The sequence below is a fragment of the Dermochelys coriacea genome, chromosome 1 (genome assembly GCF_009764565.3).
Source record: "Dermochelys coriacea isolate rDerCor1 chromosome 1, rDerCor1.pri.v4, whole genome shotgun sequence".
In the NCBI taxonomy this organism is placed as follows: Eukaryota; Metazoa; Chordata; order Testudines; family Dermochelyidae; genus Dermochelys; species Dermochelys coriacea.
The window spans coordinates 34,928,398-34,934,855 of record NC_050068.2 but is presented as its reverse complement, the minus strand read 5'-3'; the positions used below and the strand labels follow the sequence as shown (position 1 = coordinate 34,934,855).

Genomic DNA, 6,458 nt, shown 5'->3' with positions numbered 1-6,458 from the left:
ACCCTGTGACAGGGTGCACCACTCACCGCTTGTCTGGCACTTCCCCATATCACTCTGGGGATTAGCTCTCAAGGTCAACACCCCTTCCAATGGTTGTCTGCCATCACACCATCTCTCTCTCTGGTCTGCAGCAACTCCAGGAACCACAGCATCCTCTTCATGACTCAGCCCTCCAGCCAGGTGATTCAGAACTCCCCCCTTCCACAGGATATCAAAGTCTTTCCTTTGACAGCCCTAGGCTATCTTTCCATTCACTGCCTCAGGTGCCACTCATTCAGTGGCTCATAGGGGAACCCAGGGTCCCCCTCTACTCTGGGTTCCAGTCCAGGGATCTTCAATCCAGCAGTTCTGGGCTTTATTCTCCCAGTCCTCACTATTTGTTTCCTAAACTGCTTCCTACCTCTCCCGATTCTCCCTTTTCCTGGCTCCTTGACTCTCCCTCCAGGTGCAGCCTGTAGAGTTAATAGGCTTACCTGGCCATCTTAACCCCTTCCAGTCCTTTGTGGAGTGGGCACCCCATCACAAGTCCCTTATGGGCAAAGTAAAATAAATCAATTTTTCATTATACAAATTGTGAGGATACAATATTTCAAAGAGCTGCTGCACCACTAGGTTATTTGTTAAAAGGCATCTTTGATATGAGATTGCAAAAACCTTCAGAAATTGGCGCATTCCAGTTGACATCACTAGATTAATTTGATGTCATTTTCAAAAGGCTGTAACTAATTATCTGTAAAAGTGCAATTAATAGTTGATATTTCAATGAAATATCTGCAAGTTCAACAAGTTAAAAAAATTCCAAGAAATAATCAGGCAATTAAAAAGCAGCTAGGTGAGAGAAAAACAAACAAACAAACACATTTTCTCCACTTCTAAGGAAAATGGGAACTTGTTGAACAACCAAATAACTGCTAACAGTTGCAAATAGTCATGTAGAGCAACAGTCATCCAAAAGTCTAGCACAGTTTATGGATCCTCTTTTATGCACCACACTTAGACCTGATCCTAAACTTCCTTGTGGTCCTAGAGCACTCCTCTGACAGCACAAAGGGCTATAAATATGCCCTAATTAGTCAGCTGACAATTCCCATGTAGATGTGAGATGATAGACACTGAGGGCATGGACAAACATAGGCATGGAGAAATACTAGTATCCTGTGGCTTCCAATCCAGGTCAGTGTTTGTCTTTTAAAAATACATTCATGGACATAACAGCTAAATTGGAAGTGACCAGTCATTTGCATGAAGTTCAACCCCATTCAAGATATGAAAAATAAAGTAATTAGCTAAAGGGTACGGAACCAAAGCTGGAGTCCTACAACAATTTTAGTGACATCCCTGAGTAAGGCGTGTATGAGCCCCTCTGTTTAAATGAAAAGCAAACTAACAAAAAGGTAAGTGATTGAAATATTTCAGCTTTGTATTAATTACAAAACAAAACCTAAGCCCTGAAATGTTTCCCCTCCAGAGTTACAAAGATAGTAACACTTTCTGCTTGCCTTTTAAATGCCTCAATTTACTATTTGTAATATAGTACAACTTTTAAGTCTTACAGTACAAATCCTTTTCCTGTTTTGTTTTTGCCTAGTCATTTAGGGAAACATTTTGCTACTTTCTGCAGTGATGCCTAAAGCAGCATTCTTTATTTTAATCAGCAGGAATGTGCAAAGCCCTGGGAACAGTCTGTGTTAATTACCTCTATGAAAGGCAACTGACAGACAGGCTAACATTCACCCTTGTCTAGCAGACACAGCATAAGGCATTTGCCCTACTTATGCCCTCCAAGGCTCCAAATCACAGTTTAAATGGTGCATAAGACTTGAGCAGGCTCCCTGCATAGGAGTAAATTTCACCCAAAGAGTATGTCTATTCTGCACCCTCCTTATTTCCGGTGTAGAATATATATCAGGGGTGGCCAAACTGGGGCTCACAAACCACATGCAGCTCTTTTACAGTTAAAGTGTGACTCGCAGAGCACCCCACACCCACCCATTCTCCACCTACCAGACTGGGGGAAGCAGACCTTAGGGCTTCCGCCCAACGGAGGGACTAGGAGCTTCTGCCAGAGATGACTGGTGCATGCTGAAAAGGATGGGGCACAATTTAAAGATTCGGCTCACCCAACAGCTTGAGTCATGCTCCTGCTCTTACCCTCAGCAACCCCTCCCTGTAGCTTCCAAGTATCAGCACTGCATGGAGAGGCAGCAGCAAACAGCTGGGAGCTGCAGGGAGGGGCTGCTGCGTTAGTTTCCCAGGGAGAGACAGCAGCAAAAGCAGTGGCTCTCCCAGTAGTTCCCACCACAGCAGCTCCCAGCTTGCTAGCTCCAGCAGCTGCTGTGCATCTGTCCGACTGGGGCCAGTAAACCCTGGCAAAAATTGAGGGGTCAATTTGAGGCGTCACCTCTGGTTCTGCCCAGTGGAGAGAGGGAGGTCTTGGTGCTTCAGCCTTGTGGGGCGCATCTGCCAGGGCTTGGGACTTTGGCAGGAGGAGGGCTTCAGCTCTGAGCCCCGGCAGGCACCTCCCAAGGGGCTGAAGCCTGAGACTCCCCCACCCCAGCAGGGCTCAAGCCCTGAGACCCAGCAGGCACGCCCCGGCCCTCCAATGTCAGAAGATTGTCACATGCAACTCAGATGGTCAATAAGTTTGGCCACCCCTCGTACATATGCTGCATGTCCCCCTTGCATGGGTATAAATAGCATTGTAGATGGTGAGGCACTGCTGAAGGAAGTAAAGACACTCCTGAACCCTGGGGGTATGTGCCCTACACAGCTTTCTACATGCCCCCGCAGTGCCTCCCCCATCTACCCTGCTATTTTTAGTCACGCTCTCCCTGCCACCAGTCTTTCCCCACTACAGGAAAGGGAAAGGGCTCTGGCAGGAGGGAGGCAGTAGGGAAAGGGTCTGGTAGCTCCGCACTGCTAGAGCCTTTTTCTGCTCCAGAGAGCTGAGGTAGCCTTTCCTCATCACAGGGAAAGACCCCATTAGTAGGAAAAAGCTCTGGCTGCGAGGAAGGTACCATGAAAGGCACTGGCAGCCACCAGAGGCATCTTGAAGTCCAAAATCAGGCAAATCTCAATGCCTTTGTGGAATTCAGATTGGGTCTAAACACACTGTTAACAGAAAATCTAAGTGCAATCTTCCCTTTATCAAGCTGCTGAAAATGTAAAATGTGCACAGCAGAATAGGTTTTATTGCCTTTGTATTTAAAATTATTTTCAGGGGTTGTCTGTAGATTCTTTTCATGTATTTTAGGTAAATTCTATTTCTCTTTGGAGTTTCTTTCCTCAGATTTATAAACTTTGTTAGTGGAATACGTTTCACTTGACCACAAAGACTCATTTCGTATCTAACCGGGATGTAGATGTCTTGGAAGAACCATGGTATTTCAAAGGGTGCCTGCTTAACTGTCACAAGGGCTGGATTTCATCAGAATAGAACAAGTGAATTAATATTTGATGCATGTCACAGAAGAGATTATTGTAAGTGATCTGAACCCTTCCTGTCTCCTTAATTAATCTTTTCATGTGTATGGGCATGTTTTAGTTCCCTGGGATTAAGAAATATAGATCCATGTCTCCCAGCTGCACTTCAGCCTGTTCTCACTTCACTTCAAGATCAATTCAAATGTCACAGAAATTGCCACATGAAAAATTTGATTTGAAGCAAAACTGCTGCTGTTCATCATGCAAAAAATATGCTTTATTCCTTTTGACAGTATATTACAACTGTTGTAAGCTGAATTTTTCTGTATTATTAGTTAAGTCTCTACAACTGTAATTCATATAACCCTTCACAAAGTTATTTGTGCCTAAAATTAAAATCAAATCAAAATGCAAATGTAGAAGATCAATTTTGCTGTTAAAGGACAAACAGTTTGGGGCAGTTTTTTCCATCAGAGGGCTTCCTAGGCTTGTTCTCCCAAGCTATTGAAGTGTATCCACTACTTTCTGAAACAATGTTTTTTGAATTGTTTGTTATTCACAGCACGTGTATCATAACTAAAGGTTGCAGGGAAACATGGATCATTTCTTTAATTAACAAGGGTGTACCAAGACTTGGATTTAAGAGCCTAAGTCCCAGTCTTGGCTCCACTGCGATCGACAAATCACCCACTGAACCCTGTAGATGCCCATGTTTTTCAGAGTAAAAGCTACCTAGGGGCCTTTGTTCCTGCCTCGGGGCATGCACACTGTTGCCTCCCTCTATGCATATGGGCACCTATCTCCTGCCTAAGCCCAGAGCGATCCATGAACCAGAAGAGGCATTTGGCCACCTAAGTCCTGTACTGGCCTCACATGGCCTCTGAGGCCAAAATCCAGCTGGAGGAGCAGGTGGTGCTCACCTTATAACTTTTAGCTCAGTAGTTACAAGGGCCAGAGAGAGAGTGACTCCATAATGCAGTGTTTAGGGTAGCCATCTGGGAGGTTTGAAACCCTGGGTCCAGTCTCCTGCTTCAACCATTCTTTTAAAAAAATTATTTAAATGCAAAATCAGAGATTGAGGGAGCCCACATCAGACTGTCTCATGGCTCAGTAGCTAGAGCACTCTCCTGAGAAGTAAGAGACCCATGATCAAATACTTTTTTCCCCTCTGGCAGAGAGTGGGGAATTCAACCTGAGTCTCCCACATCCTAGGGCAGGCAGGGGGTGCTGTAACCATGGGGCTATAACTTATAAGGTGGGCAGAACCACCACCTCCTCTTCCAGCTGTTTTGTGTGGAATGAGGTAGGCTCCAAAGTCATTTCCACAAAAAATTACTGAGGCACCTAAGGTGCCTTACTACAAGAGACAGGTTCCAATTCTTGAATTGCTACTCAGAGCTGGAAGCCTCCCTGCAGCCAGGAGTTAAGAGCCTATCTCTGAGAGGGGAAGAGCTTATAACACACTCCTCTTGTCAGCATCTTGCATTGGTTAGCAGCAGCTGGTGTAGCTGTCCTGGGGGCCACCTGAGCAGCTGACCCTGGAGCCAGCTGTTTGGGCGGCCCTGGAATCAGCCACACTGACCCCTGCAGGTAATTCAGGATGAGGGAAAAGGGAACCAATTCAGGGTGGAGTAGCGACAACCACAGCAATGGACAAAGCTTTTCCATTTCTGCAGGTCACTAAGTTGATGTTTTTCTACTCTACCTCCGGAAAGCAGGAAGCCTCTATTCCCAAGAACCATCTGGGAACAAAGCCGAGGCATAGAACCACTAGGTTGGGGTAACGAGTGCAACCCACATCCTAAGACAGGAGATGGTGGAGAGCCTGATCAATGGTTGGACACAGAATTGAAGCAAGCAAGTGTACCAAGCTTGTCTTAGCTAGGTAGGTACTATGAGAATAACTCTGGCCTTGTACTGCCTTATCTTGTTTGGCACCCTTAGAATTAGGAGCATTTGGAGAAAGGCATAGAACAGACTTTTCTTCCCTGGTAGAAGGAAAGTGTACCCCAGGGAGTGGTGACCCAGACCCCCACTCTCCCTTGAACAGAACAGAGGGCACTTCTTGTTCTTGGAGGTGGCAAAAAGTTCGATCTCTGGCAGCCCCCATCTCCTGAATATGCCGTGAGGAACCTGAGGGAGTGTCCATCTCTCATTCATAATTGTGGGAGAAATGTCTGCTACGGGCATTAGGTGGGGTGTTCTGGATGCCCGGGAGGTAGACCGCTGAAATCTGGATATGGTGGGCTATATACCAGTTCCAGAGTTTTATGTCTTCCTTAGCACACAAGGAGCAAGATCTTGCTCCTTCCTGCTTGTAGCATATGCAGGACGTATTGTCCATTGTGACCCTAACTGGCTTGTCCCTGATGAGGGGCGGGAAATGGAGGCAAGTGTTTCTGACTACCCTGAGCTCCAATAGGCCGATGTGGAGACTGACTTTGTGGGTTGTTCACCTACCCTGAACCATTAGGGTGTCAAGGTGGGCTGTCGGTTGTTAGACACTGATGTGGTTGGGCGAGAGAAAAGGACACCCACACAGATGTTGAGTTGCTCTTTGCACCAGTTTAGGGAGTTCTTTACATGCAAGGGGCAAGTTGCCTGCTTGTCCCATGTGTCCCTGCTTAGACAGTAGGTTGTTCTGTATCAACCCTGGAAGCAGCGGAGATGTAGTCAAATGTGATTGGTTACAAAGGTGCAAGCTGCCAAGAGTTGAAGACACACTGTGCATATTCCATATACATATTACTCAAAGAAGAACTCAAAGCTCCTTACACCATTAACAAATTAAGCCTTCTTGCAAATTAAACAAGGGCTCTATGGGGGCTTACTTCTCCCACCACTAAAATGCTGTTATCTCTGATGCAGAAAACAGTATCTGTTAAACAGCACAGATCTGCCACAATTTAAGGCAGAAAGTGAAGAATAATACCTTACCCAATCAAAGTTGCAGAAGAAAGTTAGGTAGACAGAATGTAATTATCCTACTGGTATTTGGCCAGAAGAAAGGGAATAACATGCTTACTCTTACAAAA

At 45.6% G+C, this 6,458-nt stretch overlaps 1 long non-coding RNA gene across 1 annotated transcript; it reads left to right on the top strand.

Moving 5' to 3' along the window:
- Positions 1–1,090: 1,090 nt before the first annotated feature.
- LOC119854295 lies at positions 1,091–5,425 on the top strand. The gene is made up of 3 exons (XR_005292405.2): positions 1,091–1,394; positions 3,277–3,480; positions 5,100–5,425. It is a non-coding gene; the product is annotated as an uncharacterized LOC119854295 (long non-coding RNA).
- Positions 5,426–6,458: the final 1,033 nt, after the last annotated feature.